Source organism: Nansenia antarctica, assembly GCF_963989245.1.
Source record: "Nansenia antarctica genome assembly, chromosome: 19".
In the NCBI taxonomy this organism is placed as follows: domain Eukaryota; kingdom Metazoa; phylum Chordata; class Actinopteri; order Argentiniformes; family Microstomatidae; genus Nansenia; species Nansenia antarctica.
The window spans coordinates 18,086,926-18,099,425 of record NC_137692.1 but is presented as its reverse complement, the minus strand read 5'-3'; the positions used below and the strand labels follow the sequence as shown (position 1 = coordinate 18,099,425).

The 12,500-nt window shown below is 45.2% G+C and overlaps 1 protein-coding gene across 1 annotated transcript in view; it reads right to left on the bottom strand.

Moving 5' to 3' along the window:
* LOC308173955 (nuclear factor 1 C-type-like) overlaps positions 1–12,500 on the bottom strand; it is a gene marked incomplete at its 3' end in the record, with an annotated part of 31,562 nt that overhangs the window by 14,954 nt on the left and 4,108 nt on the right. The window lies entirely within an intron of this gene.

Below are 12,500 nucleotides of genomic sequence, written 5' to 3'. Positions count from 1 at the left end.
GAGGGGGGGGGGGAGAGAGGGAGAGAGAGAGAGGGGCGGGGGGCGGTGGTGAGAGAGAGAGAGGGGGGGGGTGAGAGAGGGAGAGAGAGAGAGGGGGGAGAGAGGGTGAGAGAGACAAGGGGCGGGGAGAAAGAGGTGGGGGGGAGAGAGGAGGGAGGGAGAAAGAGAGGGAGAGAGAGAGAGGGGGGGGGCGGGCGGTGGTGAGAGAGAGAGAGAGAGAGAGAGGGGGGGGAGAGAGGGTGAGAGAGACAAGGGGTGGGGAGAAAGAGGTGGGGGGGAGAGAGGAGGGAGGGAGAGAGAGAGGGAGAGAGAGAGAGGGGGGGGCGGGCGGTGGTGAGAGAGAGAGAGAGAGAGGGGGGTGAGAGGGTGAGAGAGACAAGGGGCGGGGAGAAAGAGGTGGGGGGTGAATACAGGAAGTGGTCTTATCGTTGATCAGAGACAGGAACAGGAACTAGGGCTAGACAGGAACAGGAACTAGGGCTAGACAGGAACAGGAACTAGGGCTAGACAGGAAGAGGAACTAGGGCTAGACAGGAAGAGGAACTAGGGCTAGACAGGAAGAGGAACTAGGGCTAGACAGGAAGAGGAACTAGGGCTAGACAGGAAGAGGAACTAGGGATAGACAGGAACTAGGGCTAGACAGGAACAGGAACTAGGGATAGACAGGAACAGGAACTAGGGCTAGACAGGAACAGGAACTAGGGCTAGACAGGAACTAGGGCTGTCAGTGTTAACCCGTTAACGGAACAAAAAAATCACTTTCTAAATAATGTCATTAATCATGACATTATCATACTATACAGTATATACCATTATAGTGATTCAAATGTTTCTATGATTGACACTAACAGGAACATACAGTGTGGTGAATAGGGAAGTAGACAGAAGGTGGGGGTAGTCCATACAAGAAGTAGACAGTGTGTGTGTGTGTGTGTGTGTGTGTGTGTGTGTGTGTGTGTGTGTGTGTGTGTGTGTGTGTGTGTGTGAGTGTGTGTGTGTGTGTGTGTGTGTGTGTGTGTGTGTGAAGCTATGACACCCTTCACTGCTATGACATCAGTCCCTGTTGCTATGACACTGACATTGAGGTAGCAGTTAGGAGCTAGGCCCTATGAACTAGTTCTCTCTCTCTCTCTCTCTCATTCCAAAGCGCTTCACAATGGCCTCTCATTCACCCATTCATTCACAAACCAATGGCGGCAAGCTACCATGCAAGGCGCCGGCCCGCTCATTGGGAGCAATTTGGGGTTCAGTGTCTTGCCCAACGAGGGTTCGAACCACCGATCTGCCGACCTTGCGATCATTAGACGCCGACTGTACCTCCTGCGCCACAGCCGCATGTCTCTATCTACTATTTGCTGGAGCCAAAGTTCAAATGTCTCTTCAAATTGCACGAGAGCGCTTGTTATAATTCTTTGTAAGGCATCTGTTGTTTTAATCTCAACTGACTTGGTTCCCAAGGAAGGTGATAAGGATCCTAGACTTACTAGCGCCCGGCCAAGACCCATGTGTACAAGATGGCCAACTTATGGCCAACTTGTGACCACCATCTACTGTATAGAGACATTCCTTTGTTTATGGCTCCCTGCTGGTCAACCACTGTTGTGTGAGCCCAGATCCATTGGAATGAAGAGAGAGAGAGAGAGAGAGAGAGAGAGAGAGAGAGAGAGAGAGAGAGAGAGAGAGAGAGAGAGAGAGAGAGAGAGAATAGAAGGAGGGTAACATAGTAGTGCTTATGTTGCAGTGTGTATGTCATTTAAAAGCCCAAGGACACAACACGGCCCGATCCCAGTTCACCCCATATTGACATATTTCCATGTCTGATGGCATATGAAACCTACTAATGTCATTTCATTTCATAACGTTGTTATGCCGAGGTGCTGTGCCTATGCTTAACATAGACGTTCCACAGTCCAGCGCGCTTCGGGTTTTGGTGCTCAGCAGTATTACCTGGGCACTTCCAAGTGCTTTAGTTGGCGAGCGAACAATACGAGTTGACTCGCTGGAACGAGACAGGCGCGCGAGACCACCACACATCTGCCAAAACATACCTCCGTCCCACATGTATTTATCATCATATTTTTCAATATAAAACAGAGGTATGATATGGCAGATATAGCCTGGTACATGGCAGTCCCACACGCCCGTCCCGCTTTTTGACCAAGTTCCATGTAACATTTCCCCTGCTTGATGGTATATGACGATATAGCTGTATAGCGGCACTTATTAAACCAAAACAACCCGCAATCTAATCCGAGCAGTTGTTATTATGTAATATTATTGATGGATGTGCCATTTTTGATGGAGAGCAGTGAGCGGGAGACTCATCAAGGAGCATGTGGTTGACTAATGCAGTGGACAGCGGCTGTTTCTCCAGCGTTCCTGTCACATCGGATTTCTGAACGCCATAAAAATAAATCTGCACTCCCTGTAAGTCATGCATTTTCCATTTCTCATTCCCCCCCTTTGATGGCATATGACGCCGTAAATTTAACTAAAGTTCAGCCGCGAAGTTGCACAGTCCTATATCAGTGCAGACTGGCATGGTAGGAGCACAGGTTTCATACAGGTTAGAAAGCCGTTATTCTGTCATGGTCTGATAATGAAGCATTGTCAATGCTTTTCTATGATACTACTGATGACGTATCAGGGTCTTGAAGGGTTGTCCCATTTCATAGGGAAAGATTTCAACCACTATGGCTTGTGGCTCTGTTCCGAGGCCTTGGCTCAAAAGCGAGTGGCACTCGAAAACGAGCCATAGGGGTAGAAAAGGGAATCGGGATTCGGCCCACAACACACACAACACACACACACACACACACACACACACACACACACACACACACACACACACACACACACACACACACACACACACACAAATGTAATAACAGATAGAGATTCTATGACACAAAACAGGTCCAGCAATTTAGATTTGCCATATAGACAATATACAATAGATACCGTATTTTCCGGACTATAAGTCGCGGTTTTTTTCATACTTTGGCTGGTCCTGCGACTTATAGTCAGGTGCGACTTATATATCAATAATTCATAATCTCTGACTGACATGAACTGACATATGGTAATCTCTGACTGACATGAACCAAGGAGTAACTTCCGCTAGCGCCTCATACACGATAGAATAGCCATTATACTTGACAATGTGGACATTAAACACGACAATGTGGACATTAAACATGATGTTATGGACCTTATACACAATGTTATGGACGTTATAAACGATATTAAAGTCATTTATTCCTTCCAGAGACTGTTCTATGTTGCTAAGTTACCCCCGCGAGGCTATTTTGCTACTTCCGCTAGCGCCACATACGCGATAGAATAGCCATTATACTCGACAATGTGGACATTACACACGACAATGTGGACATTAAACATGATATTATGGACCTTATACACGATATTATGAACGTTATACACGACATTAAAGTCATTTATTACCTTTCAGAGGCTGTTCAATGTTGCATTGTTTGTAGGCCGCCCTTCATCCTAACTACTTCCGTTTTTCACCAAGCTATCTTTGTCATGGCCTTATACACGATAAATAGTCGTTACACTCGACAATGTGGACATTAAGCACTATATTATGAACGTTATACACGCTATTATGAACGTTATACACGATATTAAAGTCATTTATTACCTTTCAGAGGCTGTTCCATCCTGTTTGCTTGCTCCCGCGACGCCATTTTGCTAACCTTCGTTAGCAACGCGCTAGCTAGCCCTGGCTTTACACTCGATAATTTAAGTATTTCTAACCTTTCAGAAGAAGTTTTAACGTGAATTATGTCCTTCCTGGGCTTACAAATCCTCTCATGTCTCTTCACAGTGCCAGACTAGAGTCAAGCTCAACAGGGTCTTCTTTCCCCGCTGATTCCGCTAAGCCCGTTCCCTTGAACCATGCGACTTATAGTCCAGTGCGACTTATATGTGGTTTTTTCCTCTTCATGACCCATTTTTGGCCTGCTGCGACTTATACTCGGGTGCGACTTATAGTCCGGAAAATACGGTAGATAGATAGATAGATAGATAGGTATATAGATAGATACCAGCCACTGTTGCCATGGTTTCCTAGTTATATGAGGTCACTGCCAAGCGCCTGCAGATCACATCCATCTCTCTGTCTCTCTCTCTCTGTGTGTGTCTCTCTCTGTGTCTCTCTGTCTCTCTCTCTCTGTCTCTCTCTGTGTCTCTCTGTCTCTCTCTCTCTGTCTCTCTCTGTGTCTCTCTGTCTCTCTCTCTCTGTCTCTCTCTGTGTCTCTCTGTCTCTCTCTCTCTGTCTCTCTCTCTCTCTGTGTCTCTCTGTCTCTTTCTGTGTCTCTCTCTCTGTCTGTCTCTCTTTCTCTCTGTGTGTGTCTCTCTCTCTTTCTCTCTCCCTGTCTCTCTGTTTTCTCTCTCTGTCTCTCTCTCTCTCTCTTTCTGCTTCTCTCTCCCTCTCTGTCTCTCTCAGGGTTGATTTTAAGGTTCTCCTTTTTGGTTTTAAAGCTCTCAAAGGGCAGGCCCCCTCTTATATCGCAGACCCTTTAACCCCCTATTCCACCTCCAGGTCCCTTAGGTCGTCTAGCTCAGGGCTCCTGGCTGTCCTGAGATCAAGGCTCAAACCCCAAAAGGGGTGACAGTGCCTTTGCTGTCACAGCCCCGCCTAGACTGTGGAAAAGCACCCCCCCAGTTAGATCTGCCCCCTCCATTGACTCTTTTAAATCCAGACTTAGAGCGTATTATTGTATTCTTTAGCGTTTCCTTTAAGTGTTTTATTTTATTTGTTGTTCTGTTTATACTTGTACGTGTGTGCTTGCATTGTTATGATTGTGTATATTGTGATTTCATTGCCTTTAAGGGTGTGTTCTCACTAGAAGATTTGGACTTTGGACTTTGAGTTAAGGATAAAATTCGCTTTGCTCTGCGTCGTTTGGAGCTGTGAGAACGCACATTCGAAGTCACTCCCGGAGCAAACAACCGACAGATGCTCCGCTTGAAAAGGGTGGTTTCGCTCCGGTTAGAAACGACGCATTGAGGCTACCCATAGGAAAACAACAGCGCATGCGTGTTGATCTGGATAAGAGCGGGACGAACTAGCAATTTTAAAATTTTCGGACCATTCAACTACCACGTCTGTTGCTTCGATTGCGTATGTTACTTCGTTTACATAAAGGGCTGTGAGAACGCAAATCAGAGAAATAATTTATTTAACAATGTTGCAATCTCATCCACTTGCTCCGGCTCATGATTCGGATTTTCATGTGAGAACATGACCTTATTTTGATCTTAATCCATGTACAGCACTTTGGTCAGGGAAAGTTGTTTCAAATGTACTTTATAAATGAACTTGACTCTCCTCTCTCTCTGTCTCGTGAGACGTGTCTCGTGTATGGAAGTACCATTGAGGACCGATGGTTCTCGAGCCTAATGGCCCTTAGGCGGCAGGAGCCTATCTCCTGTTTCCGTAGCGTGAGGCGGCTTGATGTACCAGTACACCCCCTGGACATGACGCTGGTATGTCGCAGGGTCTTACCCCCAATCCAACCCTTAATGCCGAGGCATCGGGTACCATTTTATAGGCTTTGTTAAGACTATAAAACACTCTAACCGTATGGCCACTGAGCTGGTTCTGTCTTATGTCTAGCCAGATAATATGATAAGAATCTTTGGAAAGTCAAAATATTGAGGCTTTCATTCAACAGGATCGATTCCGGAGGAGGCAAAGCAGTGGCAACACACCACCCGCTTTTTCAACATTTGTCCTTGGGTGCATCTGTTCTCTGTTCACACACACACACGCACACGCACACGCACACACACACACACACACACACACACACACACACACACACACACACACACACACACACTAGGCGTCTCTCGACTCATGACCCAGAGAAATGTGTCAGGGACAAAGTCCCCAAGTAGGGCAAGGTCATTTTTATGAAAGTGCAGATTCTAGAAGTACTACATCAACATATAGTTGAAGAACTATATGAAGAACGCTTATTTGGATGTTGGTCCACCTCAAACCAAATACCGGAGAAAATCGCTCTGAATCAAAACAGACATGTTTGCAACCATCACGTTGGTACGTAACTAGCAGCTAAAAAGGAACATCGCTATGAACATCTAACTGCATGTTTAGCATATCACAACATGCTGATAGAACATCAACATGCTAAAAACACATAAGTACACATAACTAGATGATCACACAGTCCTTGCTTTTGAACACGTCCTAAAACGTACGTTTGTTTACAAGCCATGTATCACTGACCCAGGAGCCTGAAGCAGGATGGGATGCGATAGAGCGAATCACATTCATACATTAAAAGTATTTAGTGATCCTGAAACTGTTGTTTCTTATATCGAGCGGGCTCTTTAACACTTAGACCTTCGTAATATGAAAATAAAAGTAATAGCAGTAGTAGTAGTAGTAGTAGTAGTAGTAGTAGTAGTAGTAGTAGTAGTAGTGGTGGTAATAGTAGTAGTAGTATTGTAGTAGTATTGTAGTATAGTAGTAATAGTAATAGTAGTGGTAATAGTAGTAGTAATATAGTAGTAATAGTAGCAGTAGTAGTAACAGTAGTAGTATAGCAGTAGTAGTAGTAATAGTAGTATAGTAGTATTCATAGCAGTAGTAGTATAGTAGTAGTATAACAGTAGTAGTAGTATAGTAGTATAGCAGTAGTGTAGTAATAGTAGTATAATAGTAGTAATAGCAGTAGTAGTATAGTAGTAGTATAGTAGTATAGCAGTAGTAGTAGTATAGTAGGAGTATAGTAGTAGTAGTATAGTAGTATAGCAGTAGTAGTAGTAGTTATAGTAGTAGTAGTGTAGTAATAGCAGTAGTAGTAGTATAGTAGTAGTAGTAGTAGTAGTAGTAGTAGTATAGTAGTATAGCAGTAGTAGTAGTAATTCATTTTCAACAAGAGTGAGACCTTAACGTAGACTTCCAGCGTTCTAAGCACCCTCAGACACAGCGTTCTAAATTCTAGGACAGATTAGAATTCTACAGTGTTAATCTGTCACGTTACGAACGCTCCCTCGACATGCTCCTGCACATAGAGAGAGAGAGAGAGAGAGAGAGAGAGAGAGAGAGATACTCTCAGCACACAGGGTGACAAACACCTACCAGGAGGTGGAAACATCCCCTCCCCAATATGCCCCCCCAGACACAGCTACGACAAAGCAACAAACAAACATGGGTCACAACTCCTACAGCTCTGTCGTTCACTGGGACTGTACATAGTCAACGGTAGGCTTCGAGGAGACTCCTATGGTAGGTACACCTACAGCTCCTCTCTGGGTAACAGTACAGGAGACTCCTATGGTAGGTACACCTACAGCTCCTCTCTGGGTAACAGTACAGGAGACTCCTATGGTAGGAACACCTACAGCTCATCTCTGGGTAACAGGACACCAGACTCCTATGGTAGGAACACCTACAGCTCCTCTCTGGGTAACAGGACACCAGACTCCTGTGGTAGGAACACCTACAGCTCTGTCGTTCACTGGGACTGTACATAGTCAACGGTAGGCTTCGAGGGGACTCGAAGCCTACTAACAGTACAGGAGACTCCTATGGTAGGAACACCTACAGCTCCTCTCTGTGTAACAGTACAGTAGATTACTTCATCACTGACCTCAGCCTGGCGTCTCTCAGAGCGTTCACAATCAGCCCATTAACCTGAACAGATCAACAACCAACCATGAAGTAGTAAAACCTACCAAACTACACACTATTAAAAAATACCACAAATAGAAGGAAGGCAGTGTAGAAACATATGAAAACGCTATTAGACAACAACAAGTCCAATCACTGTTAGACCAGTATCTGGAAAAACATCTTTAATGCATCAACGGGTAATGAAGGTGTACTGTATTATGATTGATTCAGGGAATTAGAAAGGCCTCAAATAGAAAAGCTACTAAAAAATAACATCAATGACAAATGGTTTGACAATGAATGTAGAAACCTCAGAAAGGAGTTAAGGAACCTATCAAACCAACAACATAGAGACCCAGACAACCAGAGCACACGTCTTCTTCACTATGGTGAAACATTAAAACTGTATAAAAATACAGTAAAGAAAAAAAGGGACCAACATGTTAGAAACCAGCAAACACCAACAAACAAATTCTGGGAAAAATCACACTCCAAACAAACAAAAACATCAGGATCTACCCATCCAAAATGGAGATATATGGGTAAATCACTTCTCCAATCTCTTTGGTCCAATAGAGAAAAATAAACAGCAAAAACACATAGCAGATAAACTACAACGTTTAAGGTCAACCATAAAAGACTACCAGAACCCGCTAGACTCTCCAATTACACTAAAAGAAGTACAGGACATATTAAAACTCTTCAACATTGTCCTTGGCTCTGGGATCTTCCCCAATATTTGGAACCAAGGACTGATAACGCCGCTCCACAAAGAGACAAATTTGGAGACAAATTTAAGCAATTCCAAAAATCGGCTTTTTACCAAAGACCACAGACCATATCAGACATATCTATAACAAAAGCAAACTATTCGCCTGTTTCGTGGATTTCAAAAAAGCCTTCAATTTGGCACGAGGGTCTGCTATTCACATTGAAAAAGAACAAAATTGCCTACCACAACTATGCGGATGACACTCAAATCTACATAGCCCTCTCACCGAACGACTATAGTCCCATTGACAATTTCTGTAATTGCATTGAGCAAATAAACGCCTGGATGACACAAAACTTCCTCCAACTAAACAAGGACAAAACAGAGATAATTGTATTCGGTGCACCTGACAAAAGATCGAAAGTCAGTGCAAAACTTGATTCTCTCTCTTCAAACAAAAAAACTGGTCAGAAATCTTGGTGTAATTCTAGACTCCGATCTAAACTTCAACAGCCACATAAACTCGATAACTAAATCAGCCTACTATCACCTGAAAAACTCATCCATGCATTTGTTTTGAGTAGACTTGATTATTGTAATGGTCTACTAACAGGCCTATCTAAAGGAGCTGTTCGTAAATTGCAGCTCATCCAAAACGCCGCTGCTAAATTCTCCCAGACCTGGGCCTTGACCGTGAATCTAATCAAGACGCAAATTATGATTTTCCAAAAAAGACCCAGCACCACAAATATAAATTCTTTCAAGATAAAGTTGCCCTAGATCATACAAAAAACTATACCTACCTCGGCCTAAACATCAGCCCCACAGGTAACTTCAACAAAGCTTTGAACGACCTGAGAGACAAGGCAAGGAGGGCTTTTTACGCCATCAAAAGGAACATCAAGTTTCAAGACATTCCAATTCAAATCTGGCTCAAATTATTGGACTTCTTCATAGAGCCCATTTCCCTCTATGGTTGCGAGGTCTGGGGTCCACTTGCTAACCAAGACTTTACAAAATCAGACAAACCCCAAATTGAGACACCAAATTGAGACTCTGCATGCAGAGTTCTGCAAATCCATTCTCCATATCCAACTGAAAACACCAAATAACACATGCAGAGCAGAATTAGGACGATACCCAATAATTAATTTTTTATTTATTTTGAATCACAGAGAAACTCCAGCTGGTTCTGGGACTCTCCCAATCACAAGCAGAGCCACCTATTAGACTAAACCAAATTATAAGAAGACAAAAAAATGTTTACCTGATACATTGAGAGAACACATTTGAAAGAATCAAAGAAAAACTAGAGCAAATTGGAATGCCATTTGGCCCAAAACAGAGAATACACAGTGGCAGAATACCTGAGTACTGTGACAGACCCAAAACTAAGGAAATCCTTAAAAAACTCAGTGAACACAGCCTCGCCATGGAGAGAGGCCGTCACAGGCAGACATGGCTCCCCAGACCAGACAGACTGTGCACCCACTGCACACTAAACCAGGTGGAAACAGAGCTGCACTTTTTAACTACCTGCCAGCTGTACAAGGACATCAGAGACACATACTTCCCACTGATCACCAACACCCAAAAATATTTAGAAAATATGACTAATGACAAGAAACTGCCATATCTGCTGGGGGAGGTACAACAATGTTCAAACACAGCAGCCAGATGTGTGAGCTGTTGTGACAGTAAAAGGACGTCCAGTGGAACACAGCCTCCATAAAGACTGTCAATAACTATCTGACCTGTCTGCACCATGCTGATCTCTGTACATAATGTTACACACTTCTAATTTATTAGTATTTCTGTATTTTTTAAACTGCAATGTCCACACTTTTCTATTTTTAATTTTAAGTTGTCTTTATTCACCTGTATACTACAGGTAAACAGCTCTGTTTAATCATTTCTTTACTGTAGTCGTACATTACACTCTTTTTTGTAAACGTATGTTTCCCAAGCCAGTACAGCCCTTTAAATGTAAATTTAAATTAAATTGATAGAGATAGACAGAGAGAGAGAAAGAGAGAGAGAGAGAGAGAGAGAGAGTGAGAGAGAGAGAGGGAGAGAGACAGTGAGAGAGAGAGAGAGAGAGAGAGAGAGAGAGACACCAGAACCCTTCATCTTAGGAGTTGGTTGTGTCTCTCTTTACCTCCAGACACACATCCTTTTTAATATTGCCTTTAAATAACTAAATAATTAAATGATTACATAATGATTGGAGCACTCTGAGCTGCAACGTATTATTATTATTATCCAGACCAGAGCAAACGGACCCAGAGCTACCAAACAGATGGATCAGGACCAGAGCAACAGAGGCCAGAGTAACCAGACCAGATCTAGGACGACCAGACGAGAGAGATGGAGGGGGAGGGAGTTAGGGAGAGATGGAGAGGGAGGGAGGGAGAGAGATGGAGGGAGGGAGGGGGGAGGGAGAGATGGAGGGGGATGGAGCGAGGGAGAGAGAGATTTTTGAAACCCTGTCGGCACAGATTTGTCAACTTCCTGACGTCAATAAAAAAACAACATTTCATTTCATATCAGAAACTCTGACCCAGCCCCGTACACACCCCCCCTGACAGGAAGTACACACCCCCCCTGACAGGAAGTACACACCCCCCCTGACAGGAAGTACACACCCCCCCTGACAGGAAGTACACACCCCTCCCTGACAGGAAGTAAACCCCTCCCTGACAGGAAGTAAACACCCTCCCTGACAGGAAGTAAACACCCTCCCTGACAGGAAGTACACACCCCCCCTGACAGGAAGTACACACCCCCCTGACAGGAAGTAAACACCCCCCCTGACAGGAAGTACACCCCCCCCTGACAGGAAGTAAACACCCCCCCTGACAGGAAGTACACCCCCCCCCTGACAGGAAGTAAACACCCCCCCTGACAGGAAGTACACACCCCCCCTGACAGGAAGTACACACCCCCCCTGACAGGAAGTAAACACCCCCCCTGACAGGAAGTACACACCCCCCCTGACAGGAAGTACACACCCCCCCTGACAGGAAGTAAACCCCCCCTGACAGGAAGTACACACCCCCCCTGACAGGAAGTAAACACCCCCCCTGGCAGGAAGTACACACCCCCCTGACAGGAAGTACACACCCTCCCTGACAGGAAGTACACACCCCCCCTGACACACACCGACTCCCAGAGCGATGCCTTCTACACCACCCCCTCCCCCATCCCTCATTGGACACCTGTTGACTTTTGACTGGCCCGATCGAGGTGTTATCGCCATGACACTCTGCGGTCGCCGAGATTGTGGACCAGCTAGGAGGGAGCCACAGCATACACACACACACACACGGACTTGACTCCGTCAAGGACTCATACAGACATGGACATGCACCCCCCCACTCCCCCCCCCCTCCTTCGCCGCCCCCCCCCCCCCCCCCCCCCCCCCCCCCCCCCCCCCGGTTAGGGTTAGGGTTAGGAGGGTGATGTAACCCCTCCTTCCCCCCCCCCCCTCCCCTGCTGTTGTGTCTCGTTTCCCCTCTCCCCCATCCCCCCCCCTTCTTGTAATCTTTGGTTGTATGTGTTCTATTGTAAAGCGCTTTGAGTTGCATTTCATGTACGAAAGGTGCTATATAAATAAAGCTTTACTTACTTACTTACTTACTTACTTACACACACACACACACACACACCAGTAACCACCATCCCTGACACACACACACCAGTAACCACCATCCCTGACACACACACACCAGTAACCACCATCCCTGACACACACACACACACCAGTAACCACCATCCCTGACACACACACACACCAGTAACCACCATCCCTGACACACACACACACACACACACACACACCAATAACCACCATCCCTGACACACACACACACACACACACACACACACACACACACACCAGTAACCACCATCCCTGACACACACACGCACACACACACACACACACACACACACAAATGCTGAAGTGTTTCCAAAAAAGAAGCTCGGTTTGCAACTTTGTTCTCATTGAAACTGCCCCCCCCCCCCCCTCCAAACCCATTCCGTGACGGTAGAAAGTCTTAAAGTGTAGTACGCCACTCTGCAGTACAAAAAGACATAAATTACATTTCTAAGGAT